The sequence below is a fragment of the Oncorhynchus nerka genome, linkage group LG9b (genome assembly GCF_034236695.1).
Source record: "Oncorhynchus nerka isolate Pitt River linkage group LG9b, Oner_Uvic_2.0, whole genome shotgun sequence".
Classification (NCBI taxonomy): domain Eukaryota; kingdom Metazoa; phylum Chordata; class Actinopteri; order Salmoniformes; family Salmonidae; genus Oncorhynchus; species Oncorhynchus nerka.
Window position 1 is genome coordinate 8,861,603 of NC_088424.1, and position 20,856 is coordinate 8,882,458.

At 40.8% G+C, this 20,856-nt stretch overlaps 1 pseudogene; it reads left to right on the forward strand.

Annotated features, from left to right (window-relative positions):
- Positions 1-20,856, forward strand: part of LOC135565653 (adenylate cyclase type 8-like) — a 69,101-nt pseudogene that overhangs the window by 29,892 nt on the left and 18,353 nt on the right.

Here is a 20,856-nt window from a genome sequence, read left to right on the forward strand (position 1 = left end):
TCATAATTCAAAGGAAGCATGGAGAAATTGGTGGAACGTGCATGGAGAGAGTTGAAATAAAAAAAAATTCAAGGTCACAGAGGATCATGTCAACGAGCTCAGAGAAAAATGTTGCGTGCCCAAAAAGTGGAATTGAGAGCAAAAAATTAAATGTCGAGCACACATCTACCTGCTCTGCTCTCACGTTACCAAAATATGATAGGCACACTTATTGACCAATCATAGTGCTGTTTTGTGTTATACATTGATTGGCTAGCTAAATGGAAGGCAGGACCCATACAACATGATGTTTACATCCCCAGGTTGGTACCTAGCCATTTGCAACATGGTGGACTCCCAGGAAGTCGCTTCTTCTCAGGTAAGAGCTAGATCGCTAATTCCACCTAATGCTATTTCAGTAGGTTTTTGATGATCTCATTATTTAAAGATTTGCCACTGGATACCTGTAATGGTACACTCAGTAATTTCCAATTCAGCTATAAACCGTTTTCTGGTGTGATGTCCTTCCTTTGGATTTCATCACTCAATTATCTAGCAAATGTCTACCATATACCTACTGTCACACATTGTATTCATCCTAGCTACGGTACTATCATCTGGCTGGCTATATTAGCCAGCTCTAGATACGAGTGCAAAATGTATATTTTTATATTATCTATAAAGGTTTTAAAAAGTCCATAAATTAGGTAGCTAGCTAGCTAGGTTGGAAACTCCTAGGGAAGTGCTAGCTAATCTAGTTTGCTAGCTAACTAACTCCCACCATCAGCTGAGTACATTAATATAGCTAATGATAGGTTTCTAGAAAATAAACAATATATTTGCTAGTTATATTTTAAAGGTTTAAGCACATAATTCTCAGACAGAATTTTAGCAGATGCTCTTATCCAGAGCGACTTACAGGAGCAATTAGGGTTAAATGCTTTGCTCAAGTGAAGATTTTTCACCTGGTCGGTTCAGGGATTTGACCAAGCGAACTTTTGGTTACTGGCCCAGCGCTCTTACCTACCGCCCTAGATTACAGCTGTAAGTCGCTTGGGGTATGTCTATCAGTTTTGCACATCGAGAGACTGAATTTTTTTTCCCATTCCTCCTTGCAAAACAGCTCGAGCTCAGTGAGGTTGGATGGAGAGCATTTGTGAACAGCAGTTTTCAGTTCTTTCCACAGATTCTCGATTGGATTCAGGTCTGGACTTTGACTTGGCCATTCTAACACCTGGATATGTTTATTTTTGAACCATTCCATTGTAGATTTTGCTTTATGTTTTGGATCATTGTCTTGTTGGAAGACAAATCTCAGTCCCAGTCTCAGGTCTCTTGCAGACTCCATCAGGTTTTCTTCCAAAATGGTCCTGTATTTGGCTCCATCCATCTTCCCATCAATTTTAACCATCTTCCCTGTCCCTGCTGAAGCAAAGCAGGCCCAAACCATGATGCTGCCACCACCATGTTTGACAGTGGGGATGGTGTGTTCAGTGTGATGAGCTGTGTTGCTTTTACGCCAAACATAACTTTTTGCATTGTTGCCAAAAAGTTCAATTTTGGTTTCATCTGACCAGAGCACCTTCTTCCACATGTTTGGTGTGTCTCCCAGGTGGCTTGTGGCAAACTTTAAACAACACTTTTTATGGATATCTTTAAGAAATGGCTTTCTTCTTGCCACTCTTCCATAAAGGCCAGATTTGTACAATATACGACTGATTGTTGTCCTATGGACAGAGTCTCCCACCTCAGCTGTAGATCTCTGCAGTTCATCCAGAGTGATCATGGGCCTCTTGGCTGCATCTCTGATCAGTCTTCTCCTTGTATGAGCTGAAAGTTTAGAGGGACGGCCAGGTCTTGGTAGATTTGCAGTGGTCTGATACTCCTTCCATTTCAATATTATCGCTTGCACAGTGCTCCTTGGGATGTTTAAAGCTTGGGAAATATTTTTGTATCCAAATCCGGCTTTAAACTTCTTCACAACAGTATCTCGGACCTGCCTGGTGTGTTCCTTGTTCTTTATGATGCTCTCTGCGCTTTTAACGGACCTCTGAGACTATCACAGTGCAGGTGCATTTATACGGAGACTTGATTACACACAGGTGGATTGTATTTATCATCATTAGTCATTTAGGTCAACATTGGATCATTCAGAGATCCTCACTGAACTTCTGGAGAGAGTTTGCTGCACTGAAAGTAAAGGGGCTGAATAATTTTGCACGCCCAATTTTTCAGTTTTTGATTTGTTAAAAAAGTTTGAAATATCCAATAAATGTCGTTCCACTTCATGATTGTGTCCCACTTGTTGTTGATTCTTCACAAAAAAATACAGTTATATATCTTTATGTTTGAAGCCTGAAATGTGGCAAAAGGTTGCAATGTTCAAGGGGGCCGAATACTTTCGCAAGGCACTGTATATCCAAAAATCATATTTTACATTGGCGTGTTATGTTCAGTAGTTCCAAAACATGCAGTGATATTGCAGAGATCCACATGAATTTACAGAAATAGTCATTATAAATGTTGATGAAAATACATGCATGATACATTGAAATATAGATACACTTCTCCTTAATGCAACCGCTGTGTCAGATTTTTTTTTTACTTTACGGAAAAAGCATAATCTGAGTATGGCGCTCAGAGCCCAAAACAGCCAAAATAAATATCCGCCATGTTGCGCAGTCAACATCAGTCATAAATAGCATTATAAATATTAACTTGCCTTTGATGATCTTCATCAGAATGCACTCCCAGGAATCGCAGTTCCACAATAAATGTTTGTTTTGTTCGATAATGTCCATCATTTATGTCCATTTATGTCCAAATAGCTTCTTTTGTTAGGGCGTTTGGTAAACAAATCCAAAAGTGCGTTTAAGTCCAGTCGGACGAAAAGTTCAAAAAGTTAGATTATAAGTCGAAGAAACTTGTCAAACTAAGTATAGAATCAATCTCTAGGATGTTTTTATCATAAATGTTCAATAATGTTCCAACCGGAGAATTCCATTGTTTGTAGAAAAGCAATGGAACGAGAGATACCTCTCATGTGAAATGCGCGTGACTGAGAACGAGGCTGCTGCCAGACCCCTTAGTCAAACAGCTCTCATCTGGCCTCCCTTCACAGGAGAAGCCTGAAACAACATTCTAAAGACGGTTAGCATCTAGTGGAAAATAACCCATATCCCACTGTGAATTCGATAGGGGCTGAGTTCAAAAACTACAAACCTCAGATTTCCCACTTCCTGTTTGGATTTTTTCTCATGTTTTTGCCTGCCATATGAGTTCTGTTATACTCACAGACATCATTCAAACAGTTTTAGAAACTTCAGAGTGTTTTATATCCAATACTAATAATAATTTGCATATATTAGCATCTTGGACCGAGTAGGAGGCAGTTTACTCTGGGCACGCTATTCATCCAAAAGTGAAAATGCTGCCCCCTATCCCAAAGAAGTTTTAACATCCCATCATGATTAGGGTCATGTACTAAAATGCTGGGCAGGCCATAGGATGCCCCCCCCCATAGGATGACAATGTCCCAATCCACAGGGCACGGGTGCCTAAATAGTATGATGAACATGAACACAATGTAAACCATGGAATGGAATTTCTCATGTACGAATGGTGTCACATCCCTCCAATAGAGTTCAGACACTTTTAGAATCTATGCATCATTGAAGCTGTTCTGGCTCGTCGTGACCCAAGGCTCCATTAAGACACTTCATGTTGGTGTTTCCTTTACTTTTGCAATTACCTGTAGATCCACACATGTTATTGTCTATATCATGCAGAATTGTCATCTCATTCTTACTTAGTGATTTTGTTCTATAATACAAACGTGGATGATTTCTGTCCCATGTAGATGCAAAAATCTGTTAACTTTCGCAAGGAAGAAAAACGTGCACAGAGTTCCGTCCCCTGGGACTAGGTTTTCAAAAATCAAGTAACTTTCCAGAAATCTCGGTTGGAATATTCCTGGAATAAGCAGGAACTCTGGACTCCTACAACTATGAGTTCTGGAAAACCTGGGGATTTTGGGGAAGTTACTGGATTTTTACTGAAGTTACTGAATGTCCTTGAGTTTCCCAGACCAGCCTGACCCAGACCATGAACCTATTGCATTTAAGCTAGCTAGCTACTGTACCTAATGATCTTTTTTTTATCATCTTTATAGATAATAGAAATATATTTGTTTTCCCCTCATCTAGAGCTGCTTATTATAGCAAGCCAGCATGTCATTGTAGATTTGCGAGCACACAGAAATCATACCGCGTAGCACAGCTTACAGCTGCTGCATTTTGAGAAAGCGCAGGCAAGTATACCATGAACAGGGAGATGCTGTGCTCGACACTTCATTTCTTGCACTCAATTCCACTTTCGTAGCACGCAACATTGTTGTCTGAGCTCTTTGCTCTCTCTCAGCTCCTCAACATGATCCTCTGCACCCTCAAGACTTTTTATCTGAACTCTCTCCACCTGTGCTCAACATGCATTCGAATTGTGAGACGGAAATGACGCCATAAAAGAAGCACAATTTGCTAAGGTCTGTAGCATACACATGCTTTTAGAATGGTGACACGTTCAATGAACCACCCGTTTATATTGTGTTGTAAATGAATTGATGCAACGGCACAAAGAAGCATTGAAAGAGAGTGACTCTGTTAGAACTGATCTGTGACCCGCTAGCACCTCCCCTGTTAAGAGGGGAATAAGGCAACCTCATAGTTACACACAAGAAAACTGTATTGCCATACACACAGGGAATAGATGTGGGAAGGATGTGGTTCTGTAATACAGGAGATAAACAGTAATGAATAGGCTGTACACAATTAGCATAGCATGAGCATGAATCCAATACAAGAGCACTGGTAAGGACTGTATAGATCAAGGGTAGACAAGCAGACATTTTTATTTTTTTTATTTAACTAGGCAATTATCATTAACTACGAACAGTAAATCGTAAACACACAATAACAACAACTCACTTTTGTACACACTCCATCCCACAAGTCCAAGTGAAGAGACACTGGCTTACACAGTCAGAACAGCTGTCAGGTGTCCTTCCCCTAACAACTTTCCCCTTAGCAACCTATCAGGGCCCAGGTCACACAGGTCAGAGAGAGTTAGAGAGGCAGGTTTATGGTACCCCCTAGACTCTCAGGCTCTAGTGATGGGGGGTGGGGAGTGGAGTTCAGCTCAGGGCTGTGAGGTGCTGATAATAGTCACAGGCAGGGAATTCATAACAATCATTATTATTTTGCTATTTTCTTAGGTCTGTAGCAGAGAAATGCTTTTGGTTATGCTTTCTAAGAAGCATTCATTTATATTGCTTTATGAATGTAATAAAATCACAACATATTTAGCAGTTATTGCGGGTGTAGCGAAATGCTAGTGTTCCTAGCTCCAACACTGCAGTAGTATCTAACAATTCACAACAATAAAAGTAAAATAATAATATATAAATATTAGTATGAGCAACGTCGGAGTGGCACTGACTAAAATACAGTAGAATAGAATATAGTATATACATGTGAGATGAGAAAAGCAGTATGTAAACATTATTAAAGTGACCAGTGAATCCATGTATATGTATATAGGGCAGCAGCCTCTAAGGTGCAGGGTTGAGTAGCCAGGTGGTAGCCAGCTAGTGATGGCTATTTAACAGTCTGATGGCCTTAAGATGGAAGCTGTTTTTCAGTCTCAACTTTGATGCACCTGTATTGACCTCGCCTTTTGGAAGATAGCGGGGTGAACAGGCCGTGGCTCCGGTGGTTGATGTGCTTGATGATATTTTTGGCCTTCCTATGACATCGGTTGCTGTAGGTGTCCTGGAGGGCCGACAGTGTGCCCCCGGTGATACATTGGGCAGACCGTACCACCCTCTGAAGAGCCCTGTGGTTGCAGGCTGTGCAGTTTCCATACCAGGCAGGATGCTCTCAATTGGTCATCTGTAAAGGTTTCTGAGGGTCTTAGGGGCCAAGCCAAATGTATTCAGCCACCTTAGGTTGAAGAGGCGCTGTTGCGCCTTTTTCACCAGATCGTCAGTGATGTGTGCGCCGAGGAACTTGAAGTTTTCCACCTTCTCCACTGCCGTCCCGTCGATGTGGATAGGGTTGTGTTCCCTCTGCTGTTTCCTGAAGTTCACAATGAGCTACTTCATTTTGTTGATGGCACCACTCCGCCAGGGCCCTCACCTCCTCCCTGTAGGCTGTCTCATTATTGTTGGTAATCAGGCCTACTATCCACGCAGTTGTGGGTGAACAGGGAGTGCAGGAGGGGGCTGATCACGCACCCTTGTGGGGCCCCAGTGTTGAGGGTTAGCGAAGTGGAGATGTTGATTCTTACCTTCACTATGGTGCTATGGTACTATGGTGTTGAAGGCTGAGCTGTAGTCAATGAACAGCATTCTGACATAGGTATTCCTCTTGTCCAGATGGGATAGGGCAGTGTGATGGCGGTTTCATCGTCTGTGGATCTATTGGGGTGGTATGCAAATTGAAGCGGGTCTAGGGTGACAGGTAAGGTGGAGGTGATATGAAAATATATCACGCCGTAGTGTTATAAGACTTGCTATAAGCATTCATAAAAGCTCAATGTCTCTTTTAATTGCATATGAATGCTATAAATCCATTAATCATAATGCATCACACACCTGTATGAAAGTACATTATGAAAAATGTATGATGCATGTATTTTTAAACATATATTAAAGGCCTATGGTTTCTTATGAGAGCATACTTAAATGCATACATGCTTATGGCATTTATAAGGCTATTAGATGTTTTATTTTTTATTTGGATGATGTTTTTTAAAAGGGAAATCAGCCATCGCTACATTTTTAAAAAAAAACGTATAAATTAATTACATACACCCATTAATTCTTGAAGAATATAACTTATAAATACCGCATGATCGTAGTTCAACTCTTGTACCCTATCTAAACCCCAAATATAACCTTTTTTTACTCCGATGTTTGTAAAGAAACACTGTATAGCCTGAAACCATGGTTAAAACTATAATTTTAACATCATGGAAGGTCAGTCCCTGCATCTGTAGCTCTGTTTTTTGAGTTTTTTTTGAGTGGTTACATTTCTCCCCCGGTTATGCCCAAAAAGCTACAAATATTTACCAGGATGCTCCTTTTCTTTGCAGGAAAGGCTGGTGTTGTCCGTTTTACCCCGGTTTGTGGTATTGGAGATGATCAACGACATGACAAATGTGGATGACGAGCACCTCCAGCACCAGTTTCACAGAATCTATATCCATCGCTATGAGAATGTCAGGTAAGGCTGTGGCTATTCTGGCTTAAATTGGTGCTTTTCAACATTATGGGAATAGATCAGTTTTGGGCTGCACCACTACCACATATCTACAGTACAAAATCCATGTGTACGTGCGTATGTTATCGTATGTGTGTGTTTGCATGTGTCTGTGCCTGTGTTTGTGTTGCTTCACAGTCTCTGCGGTTCCATAAGGTGTATTTTTATCTGTTTTTTAAATCTGATTCTACTGCCTGCATCAGTTACTTGATGTGGAATAGAGTTCCATGTAGTCATGGACCTATATAGTACTGTGTGCCTCCCATCGTTTGTTCTGGACTTGGGGACGGTGAAGAGACCTCTTTTGGCATGTCTTGTGGGGTACGCATGGGTGTCCGATTTGTGTGCCAGTAGTTAAAAATAGCTCTCTGTGTACATCAAAGGGCCAGCCGTGCTGCCCTGTTCTGAGCCAATCACAATTTTCCTAAGTCCCTTTTTGTGGTACGTGACCACTTGACTAAACTGTAGTCCAGGTGTGACAAATCTAGGGCCTGCAGGACCTGCCTTGTTGTTAGTGTTAAGATGGTAGAAACTAGGGCCTGTAGGACCTGCCTTGTTGATAGTGTTAAGAAGGTAGAAACTAGGGCCTGTAGGTCCTGCCTAGTTGATTTTGTTAAGAAGGTAGAAACTAGGGCCTGTAGGACCTGTCTTGTTGATAGTGTTAAGAAGGTACCGTAGGTCTTTATTATGGACATACTTCTCACCATCTTAGCTACTGTTGTATCAATATGTTTTGACCATGACAGTTTACAATCCAGAGTTACTCCAGCAGTTTAGTATTGCTAAATTTCCACATTATTTATTTCAGGGTTTAGTGAAAGATTTTTCCCAAAAACAATGCATTTAGTTTTTTAAATATTTAGTACTAATTTATTCCTTGTCACCCAGTCTGAAACTAACTACAACTCTTTGTTAAATGTTGCAGGCATTTCAATCGCTGTAGTAGCTGACATGTATAGTGTTGAGTCATCCTCATACATAGACACACTGGCGTTACTCAAAGCCAGTGGCATGTCATCAGTAAGGGGCATAGACAGCTGCCATGGGGAATTCCTAATTGGCAGCTAACAGGTCAATTCTATCCTGTGGGCCCTGGTCAAAAGTAGTGCACTACATAGGGTATACGGGTGCCATTTGGGATATACAGTTGAAGTCAGAAGTTTTACATACACCTTAGCCAAATACATTTTTCAGAAGTTTACATATATTCAATTAGTATTTGCATTGCCTTTAAATTGTTTAACTTGTGTCAAATGTTTTGGGTAGCCTTCCACAAGCTTCCCACAATAAGTTTGGTGAATTTTGGCCCATTCCTCCTGACAGAGTTTGTGTAACTGAGTCAGGTTTGTAGGCCTCCTTGCTCGCACACACTTTTTCAGTTCTGCCCACACATTTTCTGTATGATTGAGGTCAAGGCCTTGTGATGACCACTCCAATACCTTGTTGTCCTTAAGCCATTGTGCCACAACTTTGGAAGTATGCTTGGGGTCATTGTCCATTTGAAAGACCCATTTGCGACCAAACTTTAACTGATGTCTTGACATGTTGCTTCAATTTTCCATCATCATGATGCCATCTATTTTGTGAAGTGCACCAGTCCCTGCTGCAGCAAAGCACCGCACAATATGATGCTACCACTCCAATGCTTCACGGTTGGGATGATGTTCTTCGGCTTGCAAAACTCCCCTTTTTCCTCCAAACATAATGATGGTCATTATGGCCAAACAATTCTATTTTTGTGTCATCAGACTAGGGGACATTTCTCCCAAAATTATGATCTTTGTCCCCATGTGCAGTTGCAAACCGTAGTTTGGCATCTTTGTGGCGGTTTTGGAGCAGTGGCTTCTTCCTTGCTGAGCGGCCTGTCAGGTTATGTCGATTTAAGACTCGTTTTAATGTGGATATAGATGCTTTTGTACCTGTTTCCTCCAGCATCTTCACAAGGTCCTTTGCTGTTGTTTTGGGATTGATTTGCACTTTTCGCACCACAGTATGTTCATCTCTAGGAGACAGAACGCATCTCCTTCCTGAGAGGTATGATGGCTGCGTGGTCCCATGGTGTGTACAGATGAACGTGGTACCTTCAGGCATTTGGAAATTGCTCCCAAGGATGAACCAGACTTGTGGAGGTCTACAAATTTCTTTCTGAGGTCTTGGATGATTTCTTTTGATTTTCACATGATGTCAAGCAAAGAGGCACTGAGTTTGAAGGTAGGCCTTGGAATACATCCACAGGTACACCTCCAATTGACTCAAATTATGTCGATTAGCCTATCAGAAGCTTTTAAAGCCATGACATACTTTTCTGGAATTTTCCAAGCTGTTTAAAGGCACAGTTAACTTAGTGTATGTAAACTTCTGACACAGTGAAATAATCTGTCTGTAAACAATTGTTGGAAAATTACTTGTGTCATGCACAAAGTAGATGTCCTAACTGACTTGCCAAGTCTAAAGTTTGTTAACAAGACATTTGTGGAATGGATGAAAAACTTCCAACTTCAACTGTAGACTAGGACAGCCGTTGTTCATCCTGAAAGTGTAGGACTGTGATGACAATTGAATATCAGATGAGGCCTATTTGGATCAAACTTAATTTCTTCCACATTAATTTCACTCACATCAAATCAAATCAAATTTATTTATATAGCCCTTCGTACATCAGCTGATATCTCAAAGTGCTGTACAGAAACCCAGCCTAAAACCCCAAACAGCAAGCAATGCAGGTGTAGAAGCACGGTGGCTAGGAAAAACTCCCTAGAAAGGCCAAAACCTAGGAAGAAACCTAGAGAGGAACCAGGCTATGTGGGGTGGCCAGTCCTCTTCTGGCTGTGCCGGGTGGAGATTATAACAGAACATGGCCAAGATGTTCAAATGTTCATAAATGACCAGCATGGTCGAATAATAATAAGGCAGAACAGCTGAAACTGGAGCAGCAGCACAGTCAGGTGGAAGTTGAAACTGGAGCAGCAGCATGGCCAGGTGGACTGGGGACAGCATTTGTTATTACGACGCCCCCGCATTGCCCAACAATGCATCTCCTCTAGACGAACTCAATGCCTATTCTGCACGCTTCGATAATAACAACACCGTACCATGCATGAGGGCCCTAAACGACCCAGAGGACTGGGTGATCTCGCTCTCTGAGATCAACATGCTGTTGGGCTGGACGATATTCCATGGTGCATTCTCAGAGCATGCGCATATCAGATGGCAGGCATATTCACGGTAATTTTCAAACTGTCTTTGTCCTAGTCTGTAATCCCCAAGTGTTTTAAGATTACTTCCATCAATCCTGTTCCCAAGAACTCTAATTCTTTATTTTGTAAACTGCCCCTAGAGATCCATAGACAACGCAATTTTAATTGCACCCACCTAGATAAGAGGAATACTTGGTGAGAATTATGTTCATTGACTACAGCTCAGCATTCAACACCATCGTCACCAAGCTTAGGATCCTGGCACTGAACACCTCCTTCTGCAACTGGATCCTGGACTTCATGACAAGCCAAACCCAGGTAGTGAGGTTAGGACAACATCTCATCCACCCCGCTGACAATCAACACAGGGGCCCCACAGGGGTCTGTGCTTAGTCTCCTCCTGCACTCCTTGTTCACCCAAGACTGCGTGGCCACGCATGGCTCCAACACCATCATCAAATTTGCTGACAGCACAGCGGTGGTAGGCCTGATCACCGGCGACGATGAGACAGCCTACAGGGAGGAGGTCAGCGACAGTTCCTTTTCCCCCTCAGGAGGCTGAAAAGGTTTGGTATGGGCTCTCAAATCCTCAAAAAGTTATACAGATGCACTATTGAGACCATTTTGACTGTCTGCATCACTGCTTGGTATGACAACAGCACTGTCCTCGATCGCATGGCACTATGGAGGGTGATACTAACAGCCTAGTACATCACTGGGGCCGAGGACCCTGACATCCAGGAACTATATCAGGCGGTGTGAAAGGAAAGCCTCTGGCCACCCATAGACTGTTCTCTCTGCTTCCTCACAACAAGAGATACTGGTGCATCAAGTCTGACACCAACAGTTTCCTCAACAGATTCTATCCCCAAGCCATACAACTGTTAAATAGCTACATGGACTATCTGAGTAGACTCTTGTACATTATTTTTTTACTGTGTCTATGCACACGCACATGACTCTACTCTCTCACTCACACACACTGACACAGAAAAACATGCACACACATTTATACTGACTCCGCACACATACAGTCATAATTTATGCTGCTGCTACTCTGTTTATCATAAACTCAAAAAAAAAAAAAGAAAGAAATGTCCTCTCACTGTCAACTGCGTTTATTTTCAGCAAACTTAACGTGTAAATATTTGTATGAACATAACGACATGTGACTAACAGAAATTGAATAATGTATCCCTGAACAAAGGGGGGGTCAAAATCAAAAGTAACAGTCAGTATCTGGTGTGGCCACCAGCTGCATTAAAGTACTGCAGTGCATCTCCTCCTCATGGACTGCACCAGATTTGCCAGCTCTTGCTGTGAGATGTTACCCAACTCTTCCACCAAGGCACCTGCAATTTCCCTGACATTTCTGGGGGGGAATGGCCCTAGCGTTCAACCCTCCGATCCAACAGGTCCCAGATGTGCTCAATGGGATTGAGATCCGGGCTCTTTGTTGGCCATGGCAGAACACTGACATTCCTGTCTTGCAGGAAATCACACACAGAACGAGCAGTTTGGCTGGTGGCATTGTCATGCTGGAGGGTCATGTCAGGATAAGCCTGCAGGAAGGGTAACACATGAGGGAGGAGGATGTATTCCCTGTAACGCACAGAGTTGAGATTGCCTGCAATGACAACAAGCTCAGTCTGATGATGCTGTGACACACCACTCCAGACCATGACGGACCCTCCACCTTCAAATCCACCCCACTCCAGAGTACAGGCCTCGGTGTAACACTCATTCCTTCGACGATAAACACAAATCCGACCATCACCCCTGGTGAGAAAAAAACGCGACTCATCAGTGAAGAGCACTTTTTGCCAGTCCTGTCTGGTCTAGCGACGGTGTGTTTGTTTGTGCCCACAGGCGATGTTGTTGCCGGTGATGTTTAGAAACCTTCCTTACAACAGGCTTACAAGCCCTCAGTCCAGCCTCTCTAAGCCTATTGTGGACAGTCTGAGCGTTCCTGGTGGAAACTCGGGCAGTTGCTGTTGCCATCCTGTACCTGTCCCGCTGCTGTGATGTTCGGATGTACCCATCCCTGTGCAGGTGTTGTTACACATGGTTTGCCCCTGCGAGGACTATCAGCTGTCCGTCCTGTCTCCCTGTAGCGCTGTCTCACAGTACAGACATTGGAATTTATTTCCACATCTGCAGTCCTCATGCCTAAGGCACGTTCACGCAGATGAGTCAGAAGTTTTCATAACTGTGACCTTAATTGCCTACCGTCTGTAAGCTGTTAGTGTCTTAATGACCGTTCCACAGGTGCATGTTCATTATTTGTTTATGGTTCATTGAACAAGCATGGGAAACAGTGTTTAAACCTTTTACAATGAAGATCTGTGAAGTTATTTGGATTTTAACTAATTATCTTTGAATAACAGGGTCCTGATAAAGGGACGTTTCTTTTTTTGCTGAATTTATATCCTGATGCTTAGTCACCGTTCCCTTATACTGTACAAACAGTTCCTTCAGAAAGTATTCAAACCCCTTGACTTATTCCACATTTTTGTTGTGTTAAAGGCTGAATTCAAAATGGATGAAATATGTTTTCTCTCACGCATCTACACACAATACCCCATAATGACAAAGTGAAAACATGTTTTTAGAAATGCTTGCAATTGTATTGAAAATGAAATACATAAATATCTCATTTATATAGGAATACATGTTAAAGTTACCTCTTTCAGGGTAACTCTGTATGAGCTTTGCAAACCTGGATTGTACAATATTTGCCCATGATTATTTTCAGAATTCTTCAAGTTCTGTCAAATTGGTTGTTGATCATCGCTAGACAACCATTTTCAAGCCATGCCATAGATTTTTAATTTAAGTCAAAACTGTAATTCGGTCACTCAGGAACATTCACTGTCTTCTTGGTAAGCAACTCCATTTTAGGTTATTGTCCTGCTGAAATGTGAATTAATATCCCAGTGTCTGGTGGAAAGCAGACAAACAGGTTTTCCGATAGGATTTTGCCTGTGCTTAGCGCCATTCAGTTGTTTTTTATCCTGAAAAACTCCCCAGTTTACAAGATTACAAGCATATACCCATACCATTATGCAGCCACCACGATGCTTGAAAATATGGAGTGGTACTCAGTAATATGTTGTATTGGATTTGTCCCAAAAATTACAATTTGTAGGTCAGTGACCAAAAAAATCTGAATTTAATCCATTCTAAATACAGGCTGTACCTAGGGTTGCACATTTTGGGGAATATTCAGAGGTGGAAACTTCCCGTGGGAATTAACAGGAATTAATGGAAATATATGCAAATTAATATTAATACAATTTAAATGTAGATGTTTTTTTTTGTTTTTTGTTGGATATCTTTACCATATCATATGGAAACAGAAACCTGTTACCTTATCATAAGTAGACATAATTGCAAATGAATAAATTATTCCAATAGAAATAAAAACAAACAATTTAGTTACAAATCAAACTTGAATTAAATGAGTTGACTCTTCACATGGGATGATTTCAGTGAACAACAAAAGAAAGGGAATATTGAATGATCCCCAATGATCCATCGCATCTCCCAAAAACATTTTTAACATACATCTGTAAAATGATGGGTGTTTCCAAACAAGGACCAGTTGCGCTCTGAGGCGGGATGATTTTGTTGGGATTTGGGGGATGATGGAGGCAACAGGGGCAAGAGCCTCAGATCGACAAAGTCCCTTCCACCAGTTGGCTGATGAGATATTTTGACACAGCTGCCATATTGCATATTGCATCTCCATCCCAAAGCCCTTGCTTGGAAGTGTACATCGCCAGATTGTTCACAACCTTGCCCTTATCCAGGCAAAGGTGGCGAGACACGATAGTGATGACACCATAGGCCTTGTTGATCTCTGCACCAGATAGGATGCTCTTGCCAGCATACTTGGGGTCCAAAATGTACGCTGCGGCGTGTATGGGCTTCAGGCAGAAGTCTTCATGCTTTTTGATGTATTTCAGAACTGCAGTTTCCTCTGCTTGGAGCAGCAGTGAAGTGGGCAGGGCAGTATGGATTTCTTCTCTTACATCTGCAAGCAGAGTCTGAACATCAGACAGGATGGCATTGTCTCCCTCAATCCGTGCAATGGCTACTGCTATAGGTTTCAGGAGTTTCAGGCTGCTTACCACTCTCTCCCGAAATACATCATCAAGGAGGATCCTCTTGATGGGGCTGTCTATATCGGCAGACTCTGATATGGCCATTTCTTGGAGAGACTCATTCCCCTCCATGAAACTGTCAAACATGATGACAACACCACCCCAACGAGTGTTGCTGGGCAGCTTCAATGTGGTGCTCTTATTCTTCTCACTTTGCTTGGTGAGGTAGATTTCTGCTATAACTTGATGACCCTTCACATACCTAACCATTTCCTTGGCTCTCTTGTAGAGTGTATCCATTGTTTTCAGTGCCATGATGTCCTTGAGGAGTAGATTCAATGCATGAGCAGCACAGCCAATGGGTGTGATGTGAGGGTAGGACTCCTCCACTTTAGACCAAGCAGCCTTCATGTTTGCAGCATTGTCTGTCACCAGTGCAAATACCTTCTGTGGTCCAAGGCCATTGACTGCCTTCAGCTCATCTGCAATGTAGAGACCGGTGTGTCTGTTGTCCCTTGTGTCTGTGCTCTTGTAGAATACTGGTTGAGGGATGGAGATGATGTAGTTAATTATTCCTTGCCCATGAATATTCAACCACCCATCAGAGATGATTGCAATACAGTCTGCTTTCTCTACGATTTGCTTGACCTTCACTTGAACTCTAGCAAATGAGTAAATAAAACACGTCTCTGGTTGGAGGGGTATATGCTGGGTGAAGAACATTCAGAAATCTCTTTCATTACACATTGCCTGTGGGCATCAGAGGTGAACCATTTCTCTGACTACGTTCGTCCATTGAGTTAAAATAAAAAGCTGATTCCAGGAGGACCATGAGCTGTTGCTATCGATAAGGTGTCTGATTCATCATTTTCAACTCGAATAGAACCAGAGGGACTTTTGTCATCTGGCACTTGGCCAGATGATTCTGCATCTTTGTTTCATTCTTCACATATGATTTGGCACAGTATTTGCAAATGTACACAGCTTTTCCTTTTACATTAGCTGCAGTAAAATGTCTCCACACATCAGATAGTGCCCGTGGCATTTTCCTGTAAAGATTAGAATTTGTTTTGTAAAAAACAAACAAATACAACTCCATGTACAGATAAATAGTTAAGCAGTTAGATTAAACAACCCCTTTGTAAGAAACATTTTTTTTAATGAAACATGTATGGAAACAGGTGAATTCACACTCCTCAGTTAGAAGGCTCAAGCAAGCTAAAACCCACATGGTAGCAAAATCTAACTAGCATAAATGGTTAATAAGTTAAAAACGATTTAAACACACTTTGTTGTCGGCAACTATTTACTAGTTAACAAAAAATCATGTATGTCATATAAAATATATTCACCCCACCCAGTATTGTAGTCCTTGGCTCAGTAGTGTGGGCTCAATAGCATCTCGTTAGTGTGCAAGATCTTGAGAATAAGCTGTACATGTGATGGAAGAATGCACTGTTCATGCAGAGGGTTGCAATTCCATTGAATTGGGGATAGTTTAACCAAAATATGCCACAAGACCTAGAATTGTAATATGTGAATCCCACAAAAAAATATTCACTGTTATAAGCTAACTTTTTGAACGAATTTAAGCAAAATTACCAAATTCCCATGGAACATTTCCGAAAAAATTGCAACCCTAGCTATAACAAAACAAAATGTGAAAAAAGTCAATGGGTGTGAGTGCTTTATCTAATTCTATCATTCCGGGATCCCTGCACATTGTAAATATGGTATTGGAACTGAACTACTCTTACTTTCTCATGTACTTATTTCTTAATTTTATTTGTCGTTTTTACTCTACCTTATCTTATTTTATTTTTATTTTACATTGATATTGGTTACTGCATTGTTGTGTTGAGAGCGTGCAAGAATGGCATTTCAGTATTATTCTGCATTTGACATCAAAACTTCAAACTATCACTCACAATTTACGCCATTAAACAAGGACATATTTTGGAGAATTTGCAGAATTTCATTGCCTAAAGTCTAATATAAAGAATAATAATACATTGTAAGATTTTGAACATTGTAAAAGGTCTGTGCCTTCTGCTCATATCCAGAAAAACAGTTCTACAAATAGAGTTTTGATTAACCAACCACCCTAATATCACCAGGTGTGTCACGGTATGTGTAGATCATTGTTGCATGTGTATCAATTACACATTTTACACTAAAGGGAAGAAAATGATTTCCTTATAGTTTTGAACCTTGTCTCTGTGAATCTTAAATGCTCTGGGCCCTGCATTTGTCATATGATTTTAAGTGGAAGTGACAGCATTTTAGCAACATTACATCTTATTAGAATCTGTTTATATACACCCCCAGGAAGAATATGACTCTTTTATTTGAATTTTGTTTGTCAAGCGTACACTATAAATTTGTCATGACTCTCCTGTGAGGATTCGAAGATCCGGTTACAATGGATCATCATCGTCTACCAGATCCCTTTCACCCACAGAGGGGAGGAGGGATTGATGTGGGGTGTTTTGTGACACCTCACGCCCGGTCATAAATTGTATGCAGCAGAGGACTTTTTCTGCTCTTTAGCAGTGGTGATTGGATTGTTTCTTAGTTACAGAGACATTTTGCTGCCCCAAAAGTGAAAACTGGGACAATATTTCTAGCATCCGGATGTGGGGAATGATCTATGGAAAAGTAATGTTGATTTTGTGATGGTATAAAATATTGTAACTTGAACAGTATACACACGGTATATGTCAGGTTTTTATCCTTTATGTTGTGTAGGAAATGTCAATGATGATGAGAATACTTATCTTAATTAACTACCAATCCCAGTAGCGGGATCATTTCCGTCTGCAACCGCTGAATAGCATAGCGCAACAGTCAAATAATATTACTAGAAAATATTCATATTCATGAAATCACAAGTGCAATATTTTGAAACACAGCTTAGCCTTTTGTTAATCACCCTGTCGTCTCAGATTTTGAAATTATGCTGTACAGTGAAAGCAATCCTAGCATAGCATTATGTACACTTAGCATCAGTAAGCTTGGTCACGAAAATCAGAAAAGCAATCAAATGAACCGTTTACCTTTGATGATCTTCAGATGTTTTCACTCACAAGACTCCCAGTTACACAGCAAATGTTCCTTTTGTTCCATAAAGATTATTTTTATACCCAAAATACCGACGCTTGTTTGTCGCGTTATGTTCAGAAATCCACAGGAATGAACGGTCACGACAGCGCAGACGGAAATTCCAAATAGTCTTCATAATGTCCACAGAAACGTCAAAAGTTTTTTATAATCATTCCTCAGTTAGTTTTTAAAATATATATTCGATAATATATCAACCGAGTGTGTAGCTTTTTCCATAACAGCGGGAGGAACAATGGCCGGTTTACTCAATTGCGCACCAACTCACTCTGAGAGCCCCCACCTCTCCACTTACGCAATGTGATCCTTCACGCTCATTTTTCAAAATAAAAGCCTGAAACTATGTCTAAAGACTGTTGACACCTTAGGGATGCCACAGAAAAAGGAATCTGGTTGATATCCCTTTAAATGGAGGACAGGCATGCATAGGAACACAGACGTTTCAAAATAAGAGGCTCTTCCTGATTGGATTATCCTCAGGCTTTCGCCTGCAATATCAGTTATGTTATACCCACAGACAATATTTTTACAGTATAGGAAACTTTAGAGTGTTTTCTATCCTAATCTGTCAATTATATGCATATTCTAGCATCTGGTCATGAGAAATAGGCTGTTTACTTTGGGAATGTCATTTTTCCAAACATAAAAATAGTGCCCCCTTGCTAAGATAGAAAACTAAAAGCACGTTTTGATGATACTTTGCCCAGTAAGTAGCCATGCCCGAGGGACCGCAGATAGCGTGTCAGCATAATAGAAACATCCCTTTTTACCAGAGTATATAAGGGATGAGTTGAGAATGAACATATCAGACCAGAAGGACTCAAGCTGCAGCTTAGATCTCGATTGGTTATGACCCTGAAAATCAACACGAGGTGAGGATGACAAAGTAGCCTCTCTAACAATCGATGTTACGGCTGAGTAGCTATTCTAAGTACAGTATCTAAGAAAATACATTTAAGTAGGACCATCCTGTTACTCTCTTTAAATCGTCGTTGACTGCTCTCATCAACATGGCTGATTAGATGTCTTCAGAGGACTCCAGAATGGGTGAAAGTAAACACCATCCTGTTAGTCCTTCTTAAGACAACAGGACAAGGCAGTGAAGCCATGGACAACTAAGAAGAAGGACATTGTGACCTCTTGTGGACAATTAAAGCCTTACTCTTAATTTGAGAGAAGGCCCAACGGAACCCTTTTCACGAAGGCCTGGTTCCAACAGAGATACACTACGAAGGAAGATATTCAAACTCGTAAATACATTCATTATTTCTTTACCACAAACGAGTGGTGGTTCAGGCCAAAGTATTAGGATTACTGTGAGCATAGTTACAAGTGTTGTCTCTCTTTCTCCCTTTACCCCTCTCTACTCCTCCCTCTTTTGATAATTAAGCAGTCATGTTGTCATTAGTGCACAAGGGACCTGTTTCCATCATATTAAGTTTCTAATCAATAACCCATACCATGTGTGTGTGTATCCTGTGTTATCAATTAGTTAGTAAATAAACAAATAAATCAATTTGTGTGGTACAGAATTACCAATAAAGTTTGGGTTTGTGCAGATGCAAGGGGTATGAGACTGATATGAGGTAATAAATTACTGTTATCAATATATATCTTATATATCATCTAGAGTTTAATTCGGAAGATGGTAACTTGTTAACCAATGTATTCCGTGGTGCCACAAATCCTAATGAGTTAATTGTTACATGATTCATTTAATCAAGTAACAATTAAACATATTTAGTTGATTCGATATGTAACAGTCATCAGATTAATGAAAGTCACGTCACAACAAATTCATAGAATTTTTGGGAATGAAGTACAGTAATTTGTGAAAATTATATAGAAATATAGAGTGGGGAAGCGGCCGTGGATTTGGACAATTAAAAGAAACTGCAATAAGGAAAAAGGAAACCGCACACTGCTCTTGATAGTATCACTGATATTTAATAAGCTTATGTATCGGCCTTCGTCAGAGCTTATGAACATTTCTTAGTCCCTCCCACATCCGTTCCATACATCGAATGGGGTTGAAGGTAAAGGGAAAAACAAATAAGTGCTACCAAATATATCATTATGCATTTCATAAATATTACAAAAATGTGTATAAATAAGAGGTATGTAGCAACAGTGCGACTAGATCAGTAGCAACAGTGCGACTAGATCATTAAAACGCATTGGCCAAAAGCCACAAAATATACCTGGATGGATTTCTGCAAATATGTAAATACCACGGGAGTCCTCATATTTTGGAACTTCAGTCCTATTGTTCAAACAACAATGAAAAGGTAGGCTATCTCTCCCTCAGTTCAGTTGCCTATGCACATCAACAACAATTAACGCTAGCCAGAGCGAGATGAGCTAAAATCTAATGTGGGAACATTAGATAAACCCTCTAAACTTTTTCAGCTAGTTGTCCGTAACAATTGCACTGATAAACCATGGGGAATAGTAGACTGCTCGTCCTTCTGCAGCTTGCCACATTTTGACAACTAAATGGGAACCCACATTTTGACAACTAAATGGGAACTTGCATTCCTGTCCACCCAAAATACATTCACTAAGAAATATGCTAAATGTGGATAACATTCGTTCAAGCATCTCTAGCTGTAGCCACCTAAAAACGATATGAGGGGGAAAAGTCTGTCACCCACCCACTCTTCCAATGACATGACATTCTCCCAGCATCTGGCTAACTAGCTCATTTTAGGCTCTGTGTTTTTAGCTTGCTAAATAATTAGCTAGCTACATAAATTGATATGCTAAGCCCAGTGGTGTCAAACTCAATCAGCACACAGGCCATATTTAAAAACACAATGCATTTTAATAAATAAAAATAACTTGCAACTGCGACCCAAACTGGCCATTATTTTATTTGATATCCACGTATGTCCACTTATGCTGTATATAGCATTTTCACATATTAAAACAAAAATAGTTATCCAGCCTTTGCCACTACGATTGCACATGTGAATAATACGATGTGACCTTAATCAAAAAGTTTTTAAATAACTCCAAATAACAAAAATGTAGCTAAATGTTGGTGTAACATTTAAACTTAACTTATGCCTGCCCATACCACAACCCCACCGCCACCATGGGGCACTCACAGCATTGCTGTGTGGTGCACTCAAAATG